Below are 14,342 nucleotides of genomic sequence, written 5' to 3' on the forward strand. Positions count from 1 at the left end.
AATTTTGTAAATGGTTCTCAGTTTATTCGAACAACGTCTAACTCTACCTAAGAATGTAGTCTTTCTTGACGCGGCTGTATAAAAATAGTTACGAAAAGATTCTGCACGTGTCTGCTGTGGGATGCACCGTGAGTCCCAGAGGGTTTTATCCTTTAGCGTACCTCGTCTCGAATCGTATCACAAATCGAACGCAATCATCCCCCGGATCTACATGCGCGGGCCCGTAATTCGGTTTTTTGCGTGCAAAGTATCGTCCGTGGCCTGTCGTCGAGAAATACCGACGTCGGGGCTGAAATTGTCATTTCACGGTCGAGGTAGCACGAGACAAATCGCCAATTCCTAATCGAGGAATTATCTTTCTTGCGCCAGTTGCCGCTGATGATTGCACGCGAGGCACCGTTCGTCACCGCTACGTTTATCGTTTCTTCTTCGCTTCCGCGTTCGTTAATCCGGTCGATGCAGCAGCATTCCTCAGAAGCCGTGCGACGTGATCGAGATTTACAAATGAAAATATCGTAAAAAATAAGTCGTAAGGGAAGACACGCCCCGGATAACGTCCCCCAGAACCATTTGTCAAGCTGAAAACTATCTTGGAACTCGGTGTTGGTCACACCGTGGGTGGTGTAACGGTCTCGAAAACATTTATACCGAACAATTTCTAACGTATTAACCTACCGTTAATCGACCGTTTTACCTTTATCCTTCCCGTTCGGATGTTTGTTAAGTACACACGGTGTTATGAAACGTACCATTAATGGTGTACGATTCATCATAAAAGACACTACCGAGAATTGAATCCCTAGTCATTCTGGTTTTACTCTTTTAGTAAACGAATAAAGCTTCGGTGTTTGAAATGTTTATAATAAACGCGAGTCGGACTAAATAGTGCTTCGATTTATCGATAAAGGGATAATTACCATAGGGTAATTAAAGTACAAACGTCCAACAGTTTTATTAACGACTAATTAAATAGCTATTTAAAAAACTATTGCGGATAATTGTTCGGCTGTTTCAAACGAGCGGGTAATGATTTACCGCTAAACTGTCTGCGATACAAGTTCGTTGACGCGCGAAGAACGGTCTGTAACCTGCCGCCTGGTGATCTTGTATACAAATAGACGTAAAACGTTCGTAATCCCGTGGAAATGCTACCAACAGTTCAATTTAGAAACGTCTCTTTAAACAAAGCAGGATGTTCCGAACGTCCTCCAATTTCCTAATTCTTCTAAATTTATTTCGATACGTTTTGCGAGGAAATTAGTTTTTTACGGGTCGTCTGTGACCATCGGGCCATACGATGCTTTTTCTGAGTCGCGCCAGGAATGGTGAGCACATGGCGATGACGAAACGGAAGATACCTGCTGGGCCATTCCGAAAATAACTGGATTTTCGGATGGCTGTGTTAGTATAGGAGTTTACGATCCACGGGACTGACCTTTCCCTCCATCGGGCTTAAAGAAGGGCCCAACGACCAAACTCGAGGTATTCTAAAACCAAACGTTACTATTTCAGACCATAGCTGAGATTGTACAATTAGATTCGGGAAGGAAATGTCACGCGAACCCGGACGCGCCGCGCTGTCCTCCTTCGTTCGGTTTACGATAGATTAAAAATGTTAATCCGCGAACAGGTAGCAGACGGGTCGTTTTATTATTCGTGTAGACGAAGAAAAACTGCTACTTGTAAACTTTACGTCATGATTTTAATGGTCCCGGGTGCAATTATGGCAAAAAAGGTTTGTCGAATGACGAGCAGCAATAATCTTCCTAATGGGAGACGGAAAACCCGTATTACTTAGCTCGTCAACGTGAAAATTCAGGGTGAAGATTACGGATTGGAATGCTCAGAAATGAATAATAATAAATGCTTCGAATTCGTGAAAAGGAAATTTGGAAATTATAACAGTGTTCCATCGATTTTCTTCGCGTAGGTTGCAAGGACTATGATTCTTAAGTTTCTTTTTCCTGACGACCTTGAACCAGGTCTTTGTTTCCTGGAGGATAGAAAAATACACAGCATTTCGTGAAAGAAAGTGAAAGTGGCCGTGAAACCGCTGCTTCCATTCACGAAACGAACTGTTTCCATTGAACAGATACTCTAGATATTACACAATTTTTGCATAAGTTACTTTTTCTTTATAAATAGGAAACTAGTTCACTTCATAATCGAAACCACGTCAACAAGTATGAGGTCTGCTACGATTATTCGAAATAATATCGATGGAATTGAATATTATTCATATTCGATGTAAAGAAAACTGTTCGTATTCGATAAACACATAAAATCAAGAATGCTATGAATGAAATCTGTAATAATTCGAAATTCGACATTAGGAATGATAAAAGAATAAATTTAAATACGGATAAACACAGTATGTAGGTAAATTTTTTACCGTTTCATTCGATATTCACTGCCAATACAAATACAGGTGCAAGTGACCACAAGCTCGATGAATCAGTCACGGTTTTTCAATGGATTTTAAATATCACGAATAATGAATAAGCCTTCTGGCATCGTCTCGCATAATTTGCGGTTGAGGATACTGGCAACAAGCCTGTTTGACCTTTGAATTTCTATCGAACAAGGGAAGCAAAAGGTTTTGATGAAAACACAAACACTGCAACTGAATCCAAATGGACCAAAAGGAAATTTCAGTAAATTTATAATGTAATTTTTGCTACGAGAAACGAATCGAATCGACTCAAGAAAGACAGATCGTTCGTGCACCGATTTCCGGACCGATTTACAAAGTATGCAGGCGGTATACACGCCTACACGCCAAGTCCATGTTGCACGCTCGCAGACGGCCTTCAAAATTGCGAAACGACTTGAAGCGGAAACTGAAAGCGACCCGTGCAACCTCGAGTCTCCTTAGAACGGTTTCTAGAACTCCGTGTCGTTCGCTGCTCTGTCACAACGACTCAATTTTCGATTCGAAACGAAAACTATGCGACGGAGAAGCTCCGCAGGAACTCGGGAACTACGTACGGAGGTTGGATTCCAGTCGAAAGGAAAAGAACGAAAAAGGAGTTTCGTGGCACGATCATTCGCCATGAAAGCATTCTAATATACGCTCGAATACGGTGAAACGAGTCAATGTTGGTCGAACCATTCGTACACGGCCGTATCGCAGCACGGTTTGCGAAATCGTACATTGCTAAACCGAATTTAAGTCAACCTTAATTGAAATTACTACGGTTGATACAACAAATCTCTGTTTTCGAATTGAACGCAACAACTGATGCGGTATCGCGCTTTTCGCAATTTCGTTTCTGCAATATCGTGCGAATTAACGCGCATCTGCAAACGTGAAATTGCAAAATATCACCGAGACGTTACGTTTCGAAGAATGCTTCTTCGTAACATTTGCTACGTAAGAAAATTCCGGTAGATATCGTCGACTTTTCTCTGCTCGTAACGGAGGATTTTTCAAAGTAGGTCAGCGTGGGAGTTCTGATTCGTCGGTGACGGTTGGCGACGTTAAAACCGTAGGCCGCAAAACCGCAGCAGCCTTTATGGGAGACGAGCAAACCGCGTTTTCGCGTGGCAGGGTCCACTTTTCTCCGCGTTGCATATGGACACGCGACACCGGGTGGCTATGTTCTCGCGAGAACAGGAACACTCGTACGAGAGCGAGGGTATCACGGTGCTCGAGTGGCCCGGTATGGCCAGATCGGCATGGCGGATTTCTAAGTGGTCGCGAGGTCCATACACGCGAGAACGCCGCGAGTTTCAAGCGTATGACCGGCTGAACCGGCGCCGCGACACTTTCACTCGCCGTTGCCAATGTCCGATCGGCATGCAATCCAGCGTCCAGAGACCGAGCTGCCGTTACAGTTTCGATCCGCTGGCCAGGGGAATATCCCAGTCTCCGGCCGACAATCGGATCTCTCCACCGATCGGACAATGGAGCCCTTATGCGCCAACGATCGCGAAAACCGGAGATCCAGCGCCGCTTGAGGTCCGCTTCGAGACCGTAAAGACGCTCCGACGCGGAAGGACCACCGTCGATGCTGATATCTGCGACGCGTTCGATTGCCCCAAGGGTTTCCGGCCCGCTCGGGCCTTCGAGTTTCTCTTCTATAGCGGGACGCAATCAATGCTTCGTGCCTCCTCTTTCTCTCGTTGCTTATTTGGATTTACCTGCTCGAGGATGCAACATTTTTTAACCATGGAAAACAAGTTTTGCCGGGCGTAAATTTCCGTTTACTTTTTGAGTAAGAGCTTTGGGACGAGTCTAACATTTTTATCCGCTTATTGACGCGAGTGTTAATACGTTATCGATAACGTGCGTGTTAATTCCAAGTAGAACAATCAGTTTCACGCGTGCTAAACTCGCTACATGAAACATGGGTGAAAGATGAGACTCGGTCGTACAATCTGAATAACTAGGCGCGTCGTTCACGTTTGTTGAACTTGTGACATCGATGGCCGACCCGTCCGAGAAACAAGAACATGCGGGCGGGTACTGTTAGGCGTGCAAACTAACCAGCGATAATGAAATTAATGCTTCGGACACGACCTCCAACGTTTGCTGGTCTTTGAAATTTAATCAACTTCGATTATTCTGAGCAAAGTATAAATCCCTCTTCTGCGAAATGTTCCTCGAGGCAATTGGAAAATCTTCGTTAATTATCGCACGTATTTACGTGGAAATCCAGGAATTCAAATGCACTTTCGAGTCGACGTGGCTGTCGCCTGGCGATTGCCAGGAATTCAGAATGACTTATGCTCAGAGAAAGCTCCGCTCAACCTTTAAAGGAATCTTACTTAGATCGTCAAGGACGACTCCATCGATGTAATCGCGACAGTTCTATCTTGGAAAGGTTAATTTAATTAATGCTCTATATATTCTGTAAATCTACGAATTTCATCGTTTACTCAAGTTTTTTTTTAAATAGAAATTTACGAACGTGAAAAATCGAGTTTCCTTACTCTTTCCGATTTGTTTGCTACGCGACCAATTATAATATACCTAATTCCTAACTAGGATCGTTGCCGTCGTTAAGACCAATTGTGTAGTTCCATTCGTGGAACTCGAAAGAGCTCCGTTTGGGAAGCAATTATACCGTTAATGTGAAATTGATGCCAATCGGAAGACGTAGACAAGAAACTGACAATTAATCGGACAACATGGTAGATACGTCAGGAAGAAAGTTGACGCTCGTTTTAACGATATTTCCGCGGTAACCTCAAGGTCGTTTTCTTCAACTATACGGTAGAACGGTTCGTTTAATCCAGTTAATTCTCACGGTAGCGATTACTCAAACAATCAACGACATTCTCGACTGTAAGCCAGAGAAGCGGAAGCTGGGGAAAAAGTTGCTGAAGTTAGAAATATCGATTAGCGTAATTGACCTAAGAGTTATAGCAGCGATTATGCTCGTCAGATTTTAATTAATCAAATGTAACGTTGTTGTTGTTTATGTACCTTTTGCTATGTAATTGCCTTTTGATGACGAGGCTTACATCATCGCATCTACGAGTTGTATTTTATTAGGGATGGAAGCCATAAAGAAATCTCTAATATAAGAAGACTATAGTAGCTATTTGCGATAGGTGTCCCTATCGATACTTTCTTTTCCGGCGGAAAATTCACGAACAGCTCTCGTATCTTCGACTCTCGTTGATTAATATTCGCTTCAAGTCGAGAAACGAGATTCGAACGCAAGTAACATTCTTTCTCAACCGGAAGCCGTTAACAATGCCATTAGCAGTCGCGTTTCGCGTCTCTTTTTATCGTTCGCGAGCCTAGCAAAGTGTAAAACCAACTTAATCAACCTTTTTATTCTAACGGTAACGTCAAGGACGCTTTCCTCTATTCTTCCCTGCACCGGTACATTAAATTGCGATTATCGCGCGAACCGGTCGCTCGAACGAATGCCGATTCTGTTTTCACGGAAACTGGGACACGAAAAGTATAGAAGAGAGAACCCAGGCAGGAAGAGGTGCAACTATAATCAGCCAACTAACGCAAAGTGTCTGTTCTTCGACCGATTCGAGAACAGTGGTTTGTTCGACATACAGGGTGATCGGCCACCCCTGGGAAAAATTTTAATGGGGGATTCTAGAGGCCAAAATAAGACGAAAATCAAGAATACCAATTTGTTGATGAAGGCATCGTTAAAAAGTTATTAACGTTTAAAGTTCCGACTGTACTGGATTTTTTTTCTCGAAAATGCGCAGGATTTCGGGGGTATGTCTAATGACCAAAAATGATTGTAATTGACCCTCCTAGCTAACAATATTTTTTTCAGAACGATTTGAAATTTTTTTTTTTCGTCGAGAAATTTCACACCTTCTCGAATTTTTTTCTAGAAAGTGGGTAGGATTTCGGGGGTATGTCTATTCACCAAAAATGATTGCAATTGACCCCAGAACCTAGAAATAATTTTTTTAGAACGATTTGAAATTTTTTTTTTTCACCGAGAAATTTAGGCACCCTACCCCCTGTCGATTTTTCTTAAGAATTCGTTTTCGATTTTTAGTCATTTTGTTTGACGCCCTACAGAAAAGTTGTCTAATACTTCTTTGTAGGTACCCATAAGCTCTACTTTCTCTCAAAGTTACATTGAAATATATTCACTATTGCAGGAATTATGACTGTTTGAAAATTGGACCATTTTTTTGGGGTTTTTCTCATTTTGCGGGGTCAAGGACCAACTTTTTGAATATTTTTATAATTGCTACATATTCTCCACTAAAATACGCGTAGTTTGCTTTTTTAAACATTAAAATCGTCCAATCCGTTCAGAAGTTATGACGTTTTAAAGATTCGCACGAAAATTCGAGCAAACATTTCTGGCCTCACATTAGATTTTCGGTAAGGAATTTTTTTCTCGAAACTGAGTAGGATTTCGGGGGTATGTCTGTTGATCAAAAATACTTACAATTGACCCCTACAACTAAAAATAATTTTTTCAAGGCGATTTGGAATTTTTTTTTTTTGCCAAAAAATTTCACACATTCTCGAATTTTTTTTTCGAAAGTGGTTAGGATTTCAGGGGTATGTCTAATAACCAAAAATGATTGTAATTGACCCCTGCAACTAAAAATAATTTTTCCAAGACGATTTGGAATTTTTTTTTTACGCCGAAAAATTTCACAGATTCTCGAATTTTTTTCTCGAAAGTGGTTAGGATTTCGGGGGTATGTCTGTTGACCAAAAATACTTGCAATTGATCCCTACAACTAAAAATAATTTTTTCAAGGCGATTTGGAATTTTTTTTTTTGCCGAAAAATTTCACACATTCTCGAATTTTTTCTCGAAAGTGGTTAGGATTTCGGGGGTATGTCTAATGACCAAAAATGATTGTAATTGATCCCTGCAACCGAAAATAATTTTTCCAAAATACTCCTCGAGAGAATGCTCCATTAACAAATTGGTATTCTTGATTTTCGTCTTATTTTGGCCTCTAGAATCCTCTATTAAAATTTTTCCCAGGGGTGATTGAACAACTTGTATATTTATCGATGCCTCGGTGATCATTGGTGAATTTATTTTATTAACCGACGCTGTTAATGAATCGATGGGATTAAACGAGTGTTTCCCTTGGAACTCTACGGGCATATAGGGTCGGATCACGATATATCCTCGTGACTGGGAATTTCCGAGCGGGAGAAAAACCTGTCGCGTTCCGTGGATGGACAGAAGAAATCTTCCTCTTGTCTGATTACTCACTTAGCAGCTTTCATTTGAGTTTCTATCAACGCAGTCGGTGGCTTTCGAACTCCGATACCGAGTTTTCAGCGGATACCTCGCGTGCTACATAATTGTTCGCGGAGACTGGGGCCAAATTCGCATCCATACCTCAAGAATATCGAATTAAAAGTTTCCAGCGAAACGCATTCTCGCCGCATCGCAGAGATTAATTGGAAACGACTCTGTACTAAATAAGGAAGCTGCATATATATTTCGCGTTATAAAACACCTTGTACAAGAAAGTAAACGTTCGCGAAGGAAGTTGGGAGGCCCTGTCGTGACCTAAATGTATCCCACTCGTACGAGGAATCTGCGACCGTGCGAGGAGAAGTCCTGTTACCTTGGTACCGATATGTTAATTCAAAAGTAATAAGGTATTTAGCAAGGCCTCCTTCTCGATCCGGTCCGGAGAACTGGCCGAACGATGACTCGGGTGTAAGAGCCAGACGAAACTTAAATGGTGAAAGTCTACCCGATCCTCGTGCCCGAAAAACCCTGGGCCCGGAATGCCGCGAGAAGAACAAGACCCGTTCAGAAACTCTCATTTAGCAACGATTCCCAATAATCATCGATCGCCTACTCTCTCTCTTTAAAAAATTAAAATAGGTTTTATCGTAGTTTGCGCGAATGCGGAAAATTTGGTAACGAATCGTTTGAATTTCCGGTTTTCTCGGTTTCCGTCGCGACCAGCAGTTTATATTTATAGATAATAAGACGCATCGGCTTTCTACGGTCAACGTTTATGTTGCAACGGTTCGTAATGACAGCGATAATGTAGCGAACACGAGCACGTGATGCATTTTGATGTTTGCATTTTCAACTTTCGATGTTAATAGGGACGTCTTTTACAATCGATTATTATGCGTGCGTGCTTACGTAAGCATTGCGTATGGAGTACTCTCAGAAAGCAATGAATTCGTTGTAGGCTTCACGACGATTTTACGTAACGGTTGCAGTTGCAAACCGTTCAATTTTATAGATTCGATCGTCGTATCGTTAAGCAAGTTTCTCTTCCGTCGAAAAACAATTAGGGGCTTTCTCAGCCATCTACTCTGGAAGCTCCGACCTCAAAGTTATGCCAAAAGACAAAGAAACCTTTATGGAAACCACTAGGAAACTAGTGTTTCTATCCGAATTGGCGCTCACCTAGAAACTTCATTGCTGCTAAATTGCTTCAGATTTCCTATAATGTCCCCGATTAATGGTGCAAGGTAATTTACGAGAAAACCGAAGGCTAATGGCAACGTCCGGGCACCCTTTATTGTTCCGTTCCTACCTGCGGTTCCTATTACTCCGAAGGGTACACCTTTGACAAACATAGTTTTACGATCCAAAGCGACTCGGTCCGAGGTGTTCCCCGGAGTTTTGAAATGAACGAGTGCAGGCAGGGACCGATACAGTGGGTCGTTGCACATGCAAGCGCAGGGCGTCGAGTAGCGTCGCGTCGCAGGTGCAGTCTCGTGACGTCAGGATCCATTGTTCAGCGCAGCATCAGAGCCGGGCTTCGTGGATCTTGTTCGCGGCGCGCCAGTTTTACGAGCCTTTCTTCGTCGGGGAATTCTTTTTCGATGCCCCGGCTGTTTCTCCTGTTCCCGGAGTGTTGTAATTCCGCGACGGCGATACGTAAGAACGACTCGAACGGCGAATAATGAGAGGCTCCTCGGGCATTGCGCGCGCCAAACGAATGAATTATTCGAGGGAAAAAAGATTACGAGAAACTGGACGGAATCGGGCTTAGAGCCGACGAACAGGTCGCGCGACAATTGCGAAATGGCTTCTGAATTACCGAAAGGATTACACGTTATTCGTTTCGACGAAAGGGTATCGCAGGGATTAACTGTTTGGTGTACCAAAGTGCAGGCGCAGTGTCGATTTAAAGATTGTAGAAAATATCTCAGAAACGAGGGCAGATGTACAGTTACGGTGCAAAGACGAGGTGCAGCTACAGTTATTAATCGAACGTAACGAAGTACTCGTGTTGTTCGTTAACCTCCCAAGAGTTCGCTAAATAACTTTCTTATTACGATAAGCCCGCAATCCAAGTTCTGTAATAGATACTCGCGTGATTGGCCCCTCCAATTCCCTAGATATTCATACGTAATATGTGGTATGATTGGTTCGAAAGGAAACGCCATATTTTCGCTGAACGTAACATTACGGAATCGTATTGACAGACATCAAGCTACTTTTCTAATATATTACGCCTAGTATTTTTAGTTTCTATTGCACGTGTTTCTGATATACAACTCGTTTACGTTGGTGCTTTTTGTAGAGTTTAAACTTTTGCTTGTTTCCAAAAAAATTACACACGATCGGACCACAAAAAACGTCTGGGACCCCCTGCCGATAGCATAAGAAAGCGTCCAGTTTTCGCCTTGCCTAATGGGTTGAATCGTTAACTAGAAATTACTATCCTTTTCTAATTTCCACTTTTATTCGTCGATTCCTCAGATCCGATCCAATAAATGACGCTCGGAGATCGATTTATACCGGTTCTAGGAACCGATCTTTCAACCGCATCCCATTTGTTTCTTCCACCGTTAAAGAACGCAACGTTTTCTCCAAATAGAAAAAGAGAACGCAGCAAACTATCAATTTGTCAGAGCATTTCCCCTTTCTAACGAATTCGACGAAAGACCATTTCCCCGTAGATACGCGTGGCAAACGCGTCGATGGAATTCCAGTCGTCGTTTGCCGAGCATCAAGGCATACCGCGGATCTTTTATTTACGTTTCGTGCAATCGTAACGAGAACGATCGTGAAAAAAATCGGCGAACAGCGTATCCCATGGTTTCTGGACCCACAAAGTGTGCAGGGCCCAGCCGGGCCACGGTGCATGCATCTACAGCCGGTTCGACTGCATTTCATGGCTACCCATACGCGAACGCCCAACACACAAGCGTGCATCACGTACACACTTTCGATCTCATATGCAAAACACATGGAAACGATCCGAGCCGGCTGTGGACCCAGTCTCCGACCAGCCGGAGCTTGGACGAAATTTTGCTCGAATAATAGATAACGACCAGAGATGATCATAGTCCTCCGTACCTCGTCCAGAAAGTAATGCATTTTTGACAGTGTTTTCCATTCGTTGGTAACTTGATTATTGTTCGATATAAATATTTTCCTCGTGTAAAAGTATCTTTGATGAAATTCGACACGGGAATGTGAAAGTAGAAGGTCTAATCTTCGAATAGATTAACGTACTGTTACGCCGTGGAACTATTATAGGGCAAGTTCCCTCGTGAAACTGCAGAATCTTCTCGTGTACAACTTTGGTTTTATTTAGTACAAGTTCAAAGGGCAGGAATGACAACGTTTTAAGTATCGAAGAACGGCAAAGGGTTAAAAACTGGATAATTTCCAGTAAATTTCCAAACACGAAGTACATCGAGCAAAGCGTTCTCCGGGGCGGTAATTACCGCAGTTTAGATCCTATAATTTGCGTTAGAATTTCCTGTAACTGGCGTTCTCGAGGCGGTTGATCCAGCCACGAGAGAGGCCCCAGGATGCTTAAGGATACTTAAGATTCCTCCGCGGATACGTCTGCCCACATACGTGTATACACACTGGCTGGTTGCATTAGCTTAGCGTGATTCAATCCGTACGGAGGCGCACGTAGGAACGTCCGTCCGTTCGTCCTAACCTTCCCTCCTCGGACACGCCTGGAATCACAATTTCAAATGCCCTAACCGATCGTACCCAGGCCACACGCCGCAGAGCCTCGATGTTTTTCAGAACAAACGTTCGAATCCATTCATGCCTCGAGCGTGAACGCCGCCGATTTGCTCGGATTCGTCCGAGATTAACTCCTAATTAGCGATGGACGTTCCTCGGTTCGCTTGTTTCCTGTCCGTTTCCCGTCGAGCAAAGACTAGAAAAACCACGAGAAAACGATATCCGACAGGCTCGAGAGTGAATCTTCCGGGCGAACGGTGACCCGAACATGGAAATCGAGATCTTTTTTCAACGTTCGCGAGGATATTTTTAGAGCGAGGACGAGATAACCGACCGGGTAATCTTAAGTTATGCACTGTCTCCTTAAGTTATACACTGCTCGCACGAGAAGAACCGATCCCGCTATGCATTTTTTTGCCTACTACCGACGAACAACCGTCTGAGAACAGGAAACCTGAATTTATCACTGGATCGTGCATTCGAATCGCTGGCAAAAGACAATTCCATACCCCTTTGTTGATGCGATTCTCGTTCGCACCGAGAGTCTTAATGAAATTAATTCCTAGATACCGACTCGCTTCTGTAGGGAGGCGTTAATTACAAATACAGCAAGAGTGGCTTGGTAAGTTACTCCGAGCCGATGAAGGAACCGTATCTTTTCGATCTCGACGTGCCCGTTAGATCGACACCATCTTCGCACATTCTTATTTACACGCGTTCTCCTCTTACACTGGGATCACCCAAAATTTTCACCGTTCTAAGCTTCCAACGAGGATGATCGTGAAACTCACCCTCACCGGCGTTCCTAGATCCCCATGACACTTTGCACACTATTGGTAAACACAAACGTGTACGATCGTTCCCGAATCCTAGAGGGTACTGAACAGCCTGCCCGGAGTCTCTGATATCCCCGCTGGCACGTGTTCACTCGCGTAAGTCGTTTCGAACGAACGATTTTGGGGCGAAATGTTGCGACGAGGCGAAAGAGACGCGGGAAAACGCGGACTAAATGACGATACGCTAGCGACGAGCGCGATCCGAGGCCTTCCCTCACGATGGAAACAGACTTTGGGCCCTCGAGCTAGCCGCCAGTCTCGGTCGAAGGACCCAGACCCCTTTGCGCATGCGTCCCACGACCCCCCACCATTCAAGGCCCGATAGGTGGGGGAAAAACAGACAACCCTCTTACGTGGATCTGTTCCTTTTCATACCGATTTCTGTACGCACCGTTCACCTGTGGTTTTTCCTCTTCAGGTGGCAGCACCTCACCTGTCATTCGATTCGGTCGGTGTTTATTACAATGGCGTAAGTACGAACTTTTTTCTTCACCGTGCCACGTATTAGACTCGTTCAATTCCGAACACGGATGTTCCTTTTAAGGTGAATGTCCCTATATCTAAGCAATCGTTTGAATTTTCATTCGTATCAAAAATTTTAGTTATAGTTACGATATTCGACGCTTTTAGTAATGTATTATTATCAGAAAGTTGTCTAAATCCTGAATGTAAAGAAGAAAAAGAATAGTTTCCGAAAGTAGTAACAAACTCGGTATAGTATAAGCTGTTAACGGTTCATGTAAGAGAAACATGTTTACTTGTTGAGCATTTAAGCATCGATACAAAGTTTCTCTTCTATTTTTTACTTTAATATTTCAATTATTGTGTTTACCAGTGGCCAAAGAATAACCCAGATGGCGGAGTTAAACATGTGCTTCAGCAGATCAGTGAGTATCTTTGCGTATTTTTTTAACAAAAGTTCGCTGAGGCTCAAAAACTTCCATCGTTGTGATTTATAAAAGAACACGTTTTCAACAATTCTTTTAGCCAACGCAAGTTTCGATCTTCCAGGCAACTGGGATTATTAGAACGAAGGCACAAACGAATAACCGGTAAACCCTTTCTCGTGAACCTGTTCCTTTTCATTCTGAATACTATTCACCTGTGGATATTCTTGTTCGGATGACAGCTTCGTCTAATCCTGCCTCCAATTCTGGCGCCGCAGTGGCGTAACAATCATTTTCTTGATCGATGAACTTATCTCTTCGAAATAGTCCTCGAAAATCGACTAACAAGAGTTAGAAATAATAGCCTTCGGGAACGTTTGTTAAATAATGAAACTCTTTTCCATTTTTGTTGAAAAAGAAAGCTGGTACAAAAATTCGTATTGTTCGCGAGCTTAAACATTGACAGAAATACGGGAGACAGGAAAGGACCGAACGAAACAAGACGATCAAGCGGCGAGATAGAAGGCTTTAAGAATACATACAGGGCAACGCAATTATTTTTTCAAACACAAACGAGCATGAAAGCGAACCGGAGGAACGAAAGGAAGAGGAGTGAATTATTAACGCACGCGGGGGTCAACGATGTGCATCCAAGTGTCCGTGGATGCAGGTTATATCCTTTTCCTCTCGGTTTCTTCTCCTTTTAGCGCGTTTCGACCGAGAGACAGGAAAACGTCGGCATCGCAAATTCCTCTTTCTATCGTCTAGAATCGAGGAAGGAACAGCACGGTCGAGGGCACGATGAGATAATCATCTGATCGATGACTCTTTCCCTTCCCTTTGTTCCTAACTCTGCAGCAACCGTTTCGTCAGCTGTATTTATTACGTCATTAAATGCATAACTTCGTGCATATGCCCACCCCACAAAAGTTTATTCATTCTTTAGATTTACATTTTGACGATAAGATGTGGATAATTTTACACTGATTCCTCTTTAAGAAGTTTTGAATTCACTGATATACGTGTCCTTAAAAACACTTTGTAGAATGTGTTCGACTTTAGGGTCCTCGGTTAGAAATAATCCGATCTTAATCGCATAAGACAGAACTTACCTAAGGAATTTCCACAGAGCCAAGGTGAACGGAAGCGGTATTTTGGATATTGGTCGACGTTCGAGACCAAAACAACAACGAGCGAGATGGATAACACGGTATGGCCGCGGACGATACGATAAG

At 43.1% G+C, this 14,342-nt stretch overlaps 1 protein-coding gene across 2 annotated transcripts in view; it reads right to left on the bottom strand.

Annotated features, from left to right (window-relative positions):
* Positions 1-12,512, bottom strand: part of LOC143341610 (uncharacterized) — a 38,626-nt gene extending 26,114 nt beyond the window's left edge. Inside the window, exon 1 of one of the 2 annotated variants that reach the window (XM_076764558.1) lies at positions 12,176-12,512. The gene's annotated coding sequence lies outside the window, so the exon portion shown is untranslated. The remainder of the gene's footprint in view (positions 1-12,175) is intronic. The other variant, XM_076764559.1, reaches the window with a different exon arrangement.
* Between the last annotated feature and the right edge of the window lie 1,830 nt (positions 12,513-14,342).

Source organism: Colletes latitarsis, chromosome 5, assembly GCF_051014445.1.
Source record: "Colletes latitarsis isolate SP2378_abdomen chromosome 5, iyColLati1, whole genome shotgun sequence".
NCBI lineage: Eukaryota > Metazoa > Arthropoda > Insecta > Hymenoptera > Colletidae > Colletes > Colletes latitarsis.